Source organism: Lathyrus oleraceus, chromosome 7 (genome assembly GCF_024323335.1).
Source record: "Lathyrus oleraceus cultivar Zhongwan6 chromosome 7, CAAS_Psat_ZW6_1.0, whole genome shotgun sequence".
NCBI lineage: Eukaryota > Viridiplantae > Streptophyta > Magnoliopsida > Fabales > Fabaceae > Lathyrus > Lathyrus oleraceus.
In genome coordinates this window covers 244,487,354-244,500,106 of record NC_066585.1, presented here as the reverse complement: position 1 = coordinate 244,500,106, position 12,753 = coordinate 244,487,354, and the positions used below count along the sequence as shown (strand labels likewise).

The window sequence follows — 12,753 nt, the reverse complement described above, 5'->3', positions numbered from 1 at the left end:
TCTATCGGAGGATAAGCTAATATGGACCTTTGCAATGGATGGATAATACTTTGTGAAGAAAGCTCATCACCTTATTGACCTTGTGAAATCTAGAGATCAGGATCGTTGGAAGACTATGATGGTTCCTTGTGGAAAGGCATCCGGCATGTTTATCTCCCTAATGCTGCGAAGAATATCCTATGGCGTCTATTGAAGGGTATTCTTCTCTTAAGAGTTAATCTCTGCAAGAAAGGTATCAACATTGATCCTAACTGCCCCATTTGTTACATTGAGATAGAGACGGAGGACCACTTGTTTCGCCGATGCCACATGGTTAAGAAGGTCTGGTTTGCGCCTCTTATAGGATTGCATGTTCCAGACAACATTGATGTTAGAAAATGGTTACTTAATAAGTTATAATAAAAAATAACTTTATTTCAATTAAGTATTTTTTTCAAAATTAAATTAAATATAAATTGCATTTAATTTGATTTCTCTCTTTTTTTTTTTTCATAAACAACCATCAATCAAAATTATTTTGTATATAAAAGATTTGATTTTGGGTAAATATTTTTATACCTAAAATCAAATATTTTATTTCCAAAACAAATCTTATATAATAAATTAATTATTCCTTAAAATCTATTTTATAGATGTATATTAAAAATTTAAAAATGACTAGTGGTCTCGTTTTCAATATTTTTACTGGTGAATATATAAATAATCTTCTAGGGAATAATTGGCTTTAGTAAAATGTTTATTTTAGTTATAAAATACTTGATTTCGGACATATAAATATTTGATTTCTAATGTACTGTAATTAATATAGTCAATCACTGGATTGCTTATAGGAGGAAAACAAAAATAGAATAAAAATTGAAAATAATAAATTAGTGAATTTTTTTGTATTTAATTTGTCTAATCTATTATTCTTTGGTTTTGTACTATTAACTTTTACAACTTTTTTTACTAGTATATTAATATTTTTCTTTACAAATAAAATAGAGTAGTTAAAAAATTGAAACGGACAACACTGGACATTTTTAATATGCATATATATAAATATAGAATTGAGGAATGATTGATTCATGTAAAAGATTTGTTTTAGAAACTAAATATTTGATTTTGGATGTAAAATATTTAATTTCTAATCTAATATTGAAATACGTATATATAAGTACGACTCCTCCTCCTAAACTGTATCTTTCATACTCAGCTATTCGATTCAAGGTAAGTCGCAATTCGGAGTATTCTTTTGCTTAGGGTTTGTGTTGTGATTTGTAGTGTTGTTTATGATGTTTACTATGTTGACATGTACAGATGCAGATATTTGTGGAGACTTTAAAAGGAAAAAGTGTTGAAACTATGAGTTTGGAGGTTGAGAGTTCAGATAGAATTGATGATGTGAAAGGTAAGATTGAGGATAAGGAGGGTATTCCACGAGATAAACAAAGGCTTATATATGGAGGGAGAACACTTAAAGATGGAAAGACCCTAGATGATTATTACATCCGGAAGGAAGACACTCTCGATCTGGTTTTGGAGCAAGCTGGGGGGATGGAAATTCTTGTTAAGATCTTTAATGGAAAGACCATAACTTTGGAGGTAGAAAGTTGTGATACAATTGAGAAAGTTAAGGCGAAAATTGAGGATAAAGAGGGAATTCCCGCAGACAAACAGAATCTAATTTTCTTTGGCAAAGCATTGGAGGATGGTGGCACTCTGGCTGATTATAATATCCAGAAGGATAACCCTTACTGGGAAAACAAATCTCCGGAGTTGAAAGCTCTCAGACTATGGATAAGCGAGGATACATGATATGGAGGGAATTTGTGCCTTTAGTCTGTTGCTGTGTTTAAAACACTTCCGATATGTCACTGTCTTTTATTTTCTCGTTTGTTTGATTTCATATATGAATAAGCTTTTGCCATTTTAATAAAAATTACTACAATTCTGCTTTAAAATTTGTATATGTGCTTTTTTTTCCACTTATTTTTCTTTGTTCTAAGTTTTATTGCGGTTTGCCGGCGGCCTAATTGTGGTTTCTTATATTTATCCATTGGCAGTAAGCCCTCCAAAACTGTAATTATAGATAAATTTTTAATTTATTTAAGCATAGACAAATTACATATTTAAATCTTCACATTTATTACTATTTTAATTCTATTCTTATTACATTTTGAGACAATAAAGCCAATTAACTTCACTCAGATATATCAAAATTTGCGTAGGGTGGTGTTTACTACATCACAAATGCATAATCATTCTTCCTATAAAAATCTAAAAATATACTTTGTAGTGTATTAGATTGAATTTTTTTCACGTTTATTATACAAAATAAATAAATAAAGACATTTACATTTTTGTCCAAAATATGTATGAATTTCAATCAGCGGATAGATCCTTTTGAAATTTGTATTCTAATTTTTGGATATACTCAACACTTTTTTTTATGCGTAATGTTAATTTGTACCCTGAGTCACAAGTTAAGTAATCCATGAATTTGTATTAAACTCACCGCACAAATTAGACTTTTTTTATTTTATTTATCTCTTAACCCTTATTACAATGAGGTTAATTTGTATAAATTTTTCCACTCTTTGATAATAACTTAGGAGGATTTTTTATTATTAATAAATCACTAAGTCATTTATAAATCATTTTCATAATAAACCATATATATTATTAGCCATTCACTAATGAAATCAATTTTTTAAATAAGATAATAAATCATTTGTGTTCATGAAAAAGGTCTATTTTGTCAGGGAATCAGAATTGATAAGAGATTGAAGGTTACGAGATGCAACGATAGACTTAAACTTTTTATGTGGTGAAAATGGGGTTGACCGTCAAAGTTAGCACTCCAACGCTCAAGTCAATATGTGACTAAGATGGGTGTATGAAATTTGAATTTGAATTGTCATCTTGGAAAATGGCGTGCTCCCTCTCTATATAGTGGAGGATGATAATAACAACTTGATAAATTTCAGGGAGAGGATGTTAGGAGCAGTTGGATGATTTTTGGATCGTGGATTGTTGCATTCTATAGGCCGTTGTTATCAGATCCTCTGACCGGCCCTAAACAATTGCCCAAATCTCTCTCTGCTTTTTGTAGTGTGAGGGCTTTGTAGTATTTTTCTCTTCGTCTATCATCTACTTGAGTGGAAAGCCAAGAGGTGTCGTTGACGTCATTGGGAAGGCACTTCATGCTTTGAATGTCTTTTTGTAGGTTATATCATAATGATCTTTGGAAATCGAAGTACTTAAGTGTTTTTTTGAGGCGATCAGGATTGTTGATATTGTTTATTATCTTTCTTTAGGTAAGTCACCACGCGACCAATGAGGAGTCACTTTTACAGTTTCTTAAGACGTTACATTTGCTTTTTCATCACTTGTATTCCCATAACATACCATTTTCGGTAGTCAAAGGAAGATGTACCTATCACTAGTCAATAATCGCAAGAGGATGTTTCTGCTTCTTAGGTTGACTATGTTATTTCAACAACTTTTTTCTACATTCGCTCGTGAAGGTAGTTGATGACCTTTCGATAAGTGTACCGATAATGTCGAAGTAATAATTAAAAAGATCGTCTCCACGAGAATTACAATTTAATAAAATAATTATGCACAAATTTAAGTAATTAAAGAGAGGGGATTCATTAGAAAAACGATTCTAAAACACGAAAAAGAAAACTAAAAGAATTTACTTCTATACTAGAAAAACTATTAGATCTTTTATATCAAATCCCCTTATTTTCCCTGTTGATGAACTATGTATTTACTGAATTTCAACTACCTTATTGTCTGACTGCGAACTAATAAGACCATTGCAACCAATTCCTTTATGTGCATCTCAATAACTTATATGATAATTCCCTAATTTCTTAGGCCAATTAAAAGTCAAATTAGATTTTGTAAGTGCGTTAATTTAAAAGCAACGACTTCTAATTACCTATCCCTATAAATAATTAATTAAAAATTATAAAACAAAATATTGGGTTTGTGGTGTGTGATCCCTTCATCTTGAAGAAGTGTGGATACAAATATTGGCACATATGGGGTTTGATATGTTGACCACTTGACCTTAGATATGGATTTTGGATATGAATTTTGATATCACTCATTGTATAAATATATAGGATCTCTTTGGTAAAAATAGTGGTTGGTTGATAAGTTAGCTAATAGTTTATACCTTATTGTTAATGATTCATGACTGATAGCTTATAACTTATAGTTGATAGTTGAAACTGATATATGATAAATTAATCAAAGTGTTTGATAAAATTAACGGTTCAACTAACTTATAAATGTAAAATGACATAAATAATAATGAAGATATTCCACCAGATCAGCATGAAGCTCTGACACTATGGATAACCTTATGATACAAAAGCACTTAGTTTGTGTATGTTGTGCTGTATCATATGTGCCCCACCATGTCTCCAATTTTACCCTGATTAATTTTGTTTTTTTGAACTTTAATTATAAATAGATTTTTAATTTATTTCAGTTGAGGCAAATTATATATTTAAATGTTGACATTTCCAATTTTAAATTATTATTATTATTATTATTATTTTAATTCAATTATTATTACCTTTGAGACAATTAAGCCACTTAACTTCATTTAAATATATTAAAAATCGATCACATATTGATCATCCATTCTATAAAAATTGAAAAATATAGAATTTAAAAATATTCTTTCTAGTACTGCAGATTGAATTTGGACACACCTATTATATAATAAATCATTTTATAAAAGGAAGACACCTTCATTTTTGTTAAAAATATGTCAATATTATATGTCAATATTTCAATCATCTAATAGATTCTATTGAAATCCAGGTTCTAATTGTCGCATTACGCGAAAAACCGGCGGGAAAACAAAACAACAGAGCCGCCACCGTGCGTTATTTATCCCAAAAGAGGGAAAGGAAACGCTCGAAGTAAACCTGGAAAAGACATGGTCTCGCGACCAGAAAGAGATGGGATCGGGAGTCGGTTATGCAGAGGGAAGGTATTATCACCCCTACGCATCCGTCGTACTCGACGGGATCCATGCACAAAAGGAAGGATAAAGGTTGCTAAAACACTGCTCAAATAAACAAACACACTGGCTGAAAAGAGACACAGAAAACAAAAGAAACTAACTCGGCAGGATATCGCATCCTGGGCCTACGTAGTCTGTCAGGCACAGACATCAGAGTCGACGTAGTTCGGGACAGGGGGAAACGTGCTCGCTAGGATGTCGCATCCTATGCATACGTATCTTCTCGGACTAGAGAAGAATCAGAGCACTCGTAGCTCGGCTAACGCACGCCAAACAAAACCACACAGGAAACCGACTGCCAATCGCTGGACTTACGTCAGACTCCACACAAAACAGGCAAACATGGAAACCGAATGCCAATCGCTGGACTTACATCAGACTCCGAACCAAACACACACACACTGGAAACCAAATGCCAATCGTTGGACTTACATCGGACTCCAAGCACACAACAATAGGATACGGAATGTCAATCACTGGTCTTACATCCATCTCCTAACACACACAAGAGACAAAAGCAAAAAGGGCGCCTGGAAAGATCAGCTCATCTCCTGCCTACGTACCTCATCTGGTATGAGGATCAGGGCGACGTAGTTCCCCTAGGCAGGGAAAAAGGACTAGCCTAACCAGATACAAAGGGAGACACAAACTACTAGGGAGACTACGACTCGAGCCTAGAATTGTCATGCATACGATCCCTAAGTTAAGGTTGCTATCTAACTTGCACAGGGAGCAAGCTATCCTAAACAGCACAAGCAAAGCAAACATTCACACAAATAGCACACATTATATACAAACAAAGTGGGCTCACACAAGGTTAGGCTGTGAAACACAAGCCAACTGGAATCGGGTGATGTTAGCTCTTAACCCTAACATTGAGAGTTAGGGTGAAGCAGATGAAATGGGAAGTGAGGGGTGTGCCTCACAGCTCTTATCCCTGGCCTGGGAGAGCTTCAGACAAATGAAAGTGTGGGAGTTCAGAAAGTTGGAACTCTTCTCCACATATGACTGACTCAACAAAGATCTTGGGTTAATATCCACAATGCATCAACACAAGGTGTGTGAGCAAAGTGGATGACACACTGAATAGCAGGAGATGGATTGCACATCTCTTGTATCTGCCAATTGCCTCTTAGAGGTCTTTTCCTGCTTGGCACAAAGATAAACAAACACAAGCATTGCCTCTTAAGGAGGGCTTCAGACAGGTGTCTGCCCAAGTAACAGGACAGGTCTTCCAGACTACATGAAGTCAGAGAAATTATACCTCAATGCTTAAGCAACCAGGCAAAGCAAAAGCAAGTTCACAATGAACTTAAGCAACTAATGTACCTGAAAACAATCCAACTCAATCAGTATACAACTCAAAAAGTCAAACAGACAATCCAATAGTCAACAGTCAACAGACATAGTCAAACAGACAAACAAGCAATGCACCAATGTGCAAGGCACAAGCTCAACTCAAAGGAGCTAAAAGCCACCTACAAAACAAGTCAAGATTAGTCAACCTCAACCAAATAATCCAACTCAAGCAAATGAATCAATCCCCACATGGCCATATGCTTCTTATCCTGAAAACAAAGCTCAAACATAAGCACAAACCACTAGGACAAGGCCTAGGGTCAAAGATAGAGAATTAATTCAAAACAGAACATGAAAATTGGCATGAATCAACCTCAATCCAATAAGAACCTAATCCAAAAGGTCTCATGTCAATAGCATCAACCAAATTCATTTCACAAATCAAATAAGGCAAGGCATGCAAGTTGGAAGCACATTGAAGCAACAGAATGAACAAATGCACATTAATTCCAAAATGGTTCAATTAATCTCAAGAAAAATCATGGCAAAATAGAACACACAACATGATCAACACACCAAAAATCAAGGCATTTGGACAAGTTTAAGCATGGTAATCAAATTCATCAAGTCAAGGCAATCAAAACAAGCTCAATTGAGACTCCAAATGGTTCATCAACTTAGCACAAGCCTAAAACATAATTGACAAATGGTAAAGACCTCAAACCAAAGCCACAATAAACTTCAATATGTCTAGAAACACTGTGAAAAATTTCACATCCATATGATAAAGCATAAGCATTTCACAAATCATGGAAGTTCAAGACTATTCAAAAGCTCACAAAGGGCAATCCAGAAAGAAAAATCCCAAACAAATCAGAAATGATTCCAGAAATTCCACAAAAAAAATATGATCAACCACAACATCTATAGGAAGCATCATACAAAAGATCACATCATTTGGCATTTATTTGGAATGGAAAAGAAACTCATCAAGTTGAGAAAGCAAAGGTGTGACACACATTGTCGCACCAACATTCAAAGGATCATAACTCAGCAACCACAAATGATAAAAATGCAAACTCAACACCAAAATGTCCAGCTAGATGTCTAGTTTAAGCATACCAAATTTCAAAAGCATTGGATTAAAACTCATCATTTCTCAAAGCATATGGAAAGCAAGGTCAAGAAAACATACATGTGCATAATCCCTAGGCTAAACAATTTTACAACCATGCACAATTTCTGGAAAAATGCTCATAAAAAACTAGACACAATTAGGAGCAAGATGCAAAAATTCCCACATTATTTGGATGAATATTTATTTAGTTATGATTTTTTAAAGTGGAAGAAAAATTAAAAAAACATGAAAGAGCATAGTATGAATGGCATGGAGAAAATGAAATAAAATGTGGAAAAGATGCATCAGCCAGGATTCGAAGGGAAGTAATATTTGAAATGAAGCGCTAGTTAGTGAAACGCGTCGTTTCACTTAACTGATGTGGCAAGGCGGATCAATAGCAACCAATCAATATGCCATGCCAATGCCACGCGGACCAATACATGTCCAGATATCCACAAACACATGCAAAACAACCAAAACGCACTGGGAAAGATCTAACGAGTTCTGGAAACGCAAACCCTAACAATCTTCATCGTGTTCATCATGGATGATGAACAAATTTCTCACAATCATAAAACAAGCACATCATTAGGTTCATCTTCCAACATACATCAAGGATCCATGCCTAATTTGTTCTAATTCCACACATATTCAAAGAATCAAAGCATTTAAGTTTCATATGTCAAACTTCAAATCACCATAACTAACACAATATTGCATGGAATTTAGTGATCTAAAGCTTAGTTTGCTCAGTGTTCAAAGATCTATCATAATCACACAACAATTTCATGAATTAAGACATTTGAATTCTGACCTTGTTGAAGATGCAGAAGTGGAACAGGTTGATTCAGGCCTTGCTAAGCACAAACAGATGATCCTTAGTGCTGGTATGGATGAATGGATGAATGTTTGATGCTTACTCGAGCTTGATTCCAACAGAATTCTCAACTGCCATGGATGAATGTAAACTTCAGCTGCTACAAATCTGCACGAAATCCTCTAGATCTTGCTTCAACAATGCTCTACAATGCTTCTAGGTGAAGAATCAATCCAGAACGAGGAAATGTGTTTGCAGAATTTTGATGAAAATTGAGAGAGAAAATTTGAAGAAATTTTTCAGATCTGGAAATTGTGATGTGTTAATGCCATTTTCTGTTATGTTTAGCTATATATATGAGCTCCTAATCATGTTGTTAATCACACTTAAACCAATTGCCAATGGATTAGTAAAAACAAGGTGTGGATGCAAATTTGAATAATGCACCTTATGCATGGAAAGACAATGTAACAGTACACGAAATTGGCCTTGGAATCATTTCAAATTCTGTTTGGAGCCAAGTGTAAGTGGTAAAATGTGAAAACAATGCCTAATTTTCAAATTTGGAATTTCCCTCCGAAATTCAAATGAAAATGCAAATGTTTATGTGATGTAAATGCATGGCTTATGATGCATGATTTGGATAGTAGAGATCAAGAGAAAAATGTTGCAAAAAGAGCCACTCCATTTGGACATTTGGTGTGAAAGTTATGCATGCTTGAAGTTCAAATTCACTTGGCCATGATTGATCCATATCTCTTCAAACATACATGAGAAATTCATGATCTTTGACTTTTTGGAAATGGGAGAACAATATCTACAACTTTCATGTTGGACAAAATTTCATTTGAAGCTTGCTTGATGATGTAATCTTGAGGAGAAAACCTTTCCATTTTTGGCAATTTCAAATTACAGGTCACTTACTATTTTTGGAAAGTTTTCATCTGACCACAAATTCTTCAAAGTTGATGTTTGAAATGTCAAATGATACTTGTATGGACATGAATGAGGCCTCTCTAATCATCTCCCACCTTCAAATCCATGGTTGAATTGACAGTTGACTTTGGTTGACTTTCTAGGGTTTCAGATGAATTGCATCTTGACTGATGATCTCTGAACATCCAACCTTTGGCCAAACAACTTCAAAATGATCCCTAGGTCATATGAACTTATTGAACCAACCCTAGGGCTTGGCTTCCATGGAGAATGCACTTGCTTGCTTGCACAACTGGATCTCCTGACCAGTCTTGACTGATGACTTGCACTAGGTAATGGACAATGCAATGCTATGCAGTGGACAATGCAATGCTAATGACCTAAGATGAAAATGTATATACAAAATGGGAGGTGCAAATTTGAGGTGCTACAGCTGCCCCTATTCAATCAACTGGGAACCCGAACGGATGAGAGCAACGGCTGTCAGACCTTCAGGGTAAACAGGGATTGAATACCAAAGAACCGTAAAAATTTGCACATTGCGGGGAATGACTTATGATATTTGCACTCCGCAGGGGATAATACAAAGAAAAGCCCAGTAACCAGACAAGACGTTTACCGACGACTCCTGGGGGATTTTGATTTTTATCAAAAGAAAGGATACAACCAAACGTCAACGGACGAGAGGGAAAAAACTCATTGTTTATCGACACCAACGGAGAGGTGACCAGACATCAACGGATGAATGGGAAAGACTCGACCAGACATCAACGGACGAATGGGAGAAGCTCGACGTTTATCGACACCAACGGAGAGGTGACCAGACATCAACGGATGAATGGGAAAGACTCGACCAGACGTCAACGGACGAACGGGAGAAGCTCGATTTTTATCGACACCAACGGAGAGGTGACCACTTCACTAGGGAAGGAAAATAATCTTGCATCCGGAAACCAAATAGGACGTTTACCGACGACTCTATTGGGGATTTCTGGCTTGGGAATTACCAGACATTGACCGATGACTGGGATGAGACTCGACGTTTACCGACATCGAAAGATGATGTTTACCGACACCAAACAAAGACGACCAGACATTTACCGATGACTGGGGAATAGGGTATACAACTAGACGTCAACGGACGACCAGGCAAAAACTCAACGTTTATCGACACCAACGGAGAGGTGAATCTACTGGGGAAAGGTTGTCACAACCAACCGTCAACGGACGATCGGAAAAAACTCAACGTTTATCGACACCAACGGAGAGGTGAACTCTGATTGGAGAACAACTACCCGTCAACGGACGAATAGGAAAAACTCAACGTTTACCGACACCAACGGAGAGGTGACTCTGAGGGGAAGATCATTATATGTCAACGGACGTATAGGAAAAACTCAACGTTTATCGACACCAACGGAGAGGTGACTCTTTGGGGAAAGAAAATATAACTCAACCAAACGTCAAAGGACGACTGGGAAAACTCAACGTTTATCGACACCAACGGAGAGGTGAACCTGTGGGGAATCAACAAGTATTAATAAATGATCTGTGGGGAACATGCAACTATACGTCAACGGACGCATAGGAAAAACTCAACGTTTATCGACACCAACGGAGAGGTGAATCTTCTGGGGAAGAATAAAAATATTACGAACATAAAAGGATGATGTTTACCGACATCAAAAGAAGACCAGACATTTACCGATGACTGGGTAGGACTCGATGTTTACTGACACCGAAAGAATGGTGTTTACCGACACCAAAGAAGGGTGACCAGACATTAACGAATGGCTGGGAAAGACTCGATGTTTACCGACACCGAAAGAATGGCGTTTACCGACACCAAAAAAATAACACACGCGGGTGCTAACATGACACTGACTGGTATCACAAGATGACATCTACATATGTCGGGGCAAGGCTAAACACTTGATGGGGATCTCACTGGGGAGAATCAGGCTTTCCTTTCACCAACGGATGAGGAAATAAACCTCTTTGGGGGACTATCAACCCTGAATGCTGTCAGGAGCAACTGTAGCAAACGTGTCGTACAGATGTTGAACAATGATCCGCCTCTGCCGAGGATATGGTCTGATTGGGTTAACACATGGATGCATATGTTTGAATTTTCCTATGGCGTAATGCTCCATATTGAATGGAAATGCTACGCATTTTGAGGATGTAATGATCACTACATGCCAAATGCAAAATGATGAACTCTGGCTGGGGAGCCAAACTGATCAGATGCTCCAACCCTGTGGGGAGACTCTGCCTGAGGAATACTCTGCGGGGAAGAGCACCGACTTCTCACTCATGCTGGAGAAATAATACTGTTGCTGGGGAACGGATCCCAATCCACTCGAGGACTCTGCTTGGGGAACAAACAAGGCAACTCCGCTGGGGAATAATAAGGCGACTTCACTGGGGAGAATTGACAATCCACAAGTAGGATAAACTCTGCTGGAGATAATTTTCATCAAACCTGATCCACTCGGGGAACCTGCTAGGGAAAACCATCAACACCAACCCTCTGCTCGGGAGATCTGCTAGGGAAAAACTTCACAATCCTGACGGGGACAGGCATCCACCACTCTGCTGAGGAAACGCATAACTCTGGCGGGGAAAGTAATATACCAGACTACGCTAGAGATAGACATCCACAACCCTACTGAGGATAAGCGCTCACGACCACGCTGGGGATAACAATACTTCACCGACTGCTGGGGAACAGAACCGCTCCACTGATACCTCCGTTGGGGATACAGCATCCTTCCAACTCAGTGGGGATAATCAATCTTCCAACTCAGCTGTGACCTCAACTGGGGAAAATCTGCTGGGGAATGTCCTCACAGATGCCAACCTGCAAAACAGCACCACAAGCACATGCCCCAGGGGCTTGCATGGACAAGATACGCTCAAGTGTCCTCAACATTCAAAATGATTTTCAAATGTTTTATCTTCCTGCACGTTATTGTTTAGCCTTCATGTTTTTAAATGCAATGTTTATCAAAAACTCGGACGTTTTTGCTAACAAAACAGTAAAATAAAAACAAGAGAGCTATTTATCTGAGTAACGACTTTTATTGATTGAAAATGGGCCTGAAAAGGCGAATACATTGGGAAGCAATTCCTAGAAAGAGGTAATTGCACACAAAAGGAAAAATCTATCCTAATGGCAATGTGAACACGGCATCCACTATTTCCCAATTCTGTTATAACTCATAGATCATCAGCTTTCCTCCCAACTTCCTTGCTTTCTGAGAAGAATGACTGGACCGATCACATCTTTCGAGATGGCAGACAACGAAGCATGATGAAGTACAAATAACTCAAACTGTAGTCTTCGCTTTAATCCCTCTTTTGCCTGGATCGCCCTTTCGGGTTTTCAATCCACCGGGATACCCATTTTTGCCTAAGTCGCCCTTGCGGGTTTTCGACTTACCGGGTGTACAAATTCTTTTCATTTTTTATCCCTAATTTTTGCTCGAACCTTTTCTTTCTGTTTTTGGTTCGCCGGGATGCCCTTTTTTGCCTGGACTCTTTTAT

At 37.1% G+C, this 12,753-nt stretch overlaps 1 pseudogene; it reads left to right on the top strand.

Annotated features, from left to right (window-relative positions):
• Positions 1 to 1,296: 1,296 nt before the first annotated feature.
• Positions 1,297 to 1,838, top strand: LOC127103223 (uncharacterized; annotated as a pseudogene).
• Positions 1,839 to 12,753: the final 10,915 nt, after the last annotated feature.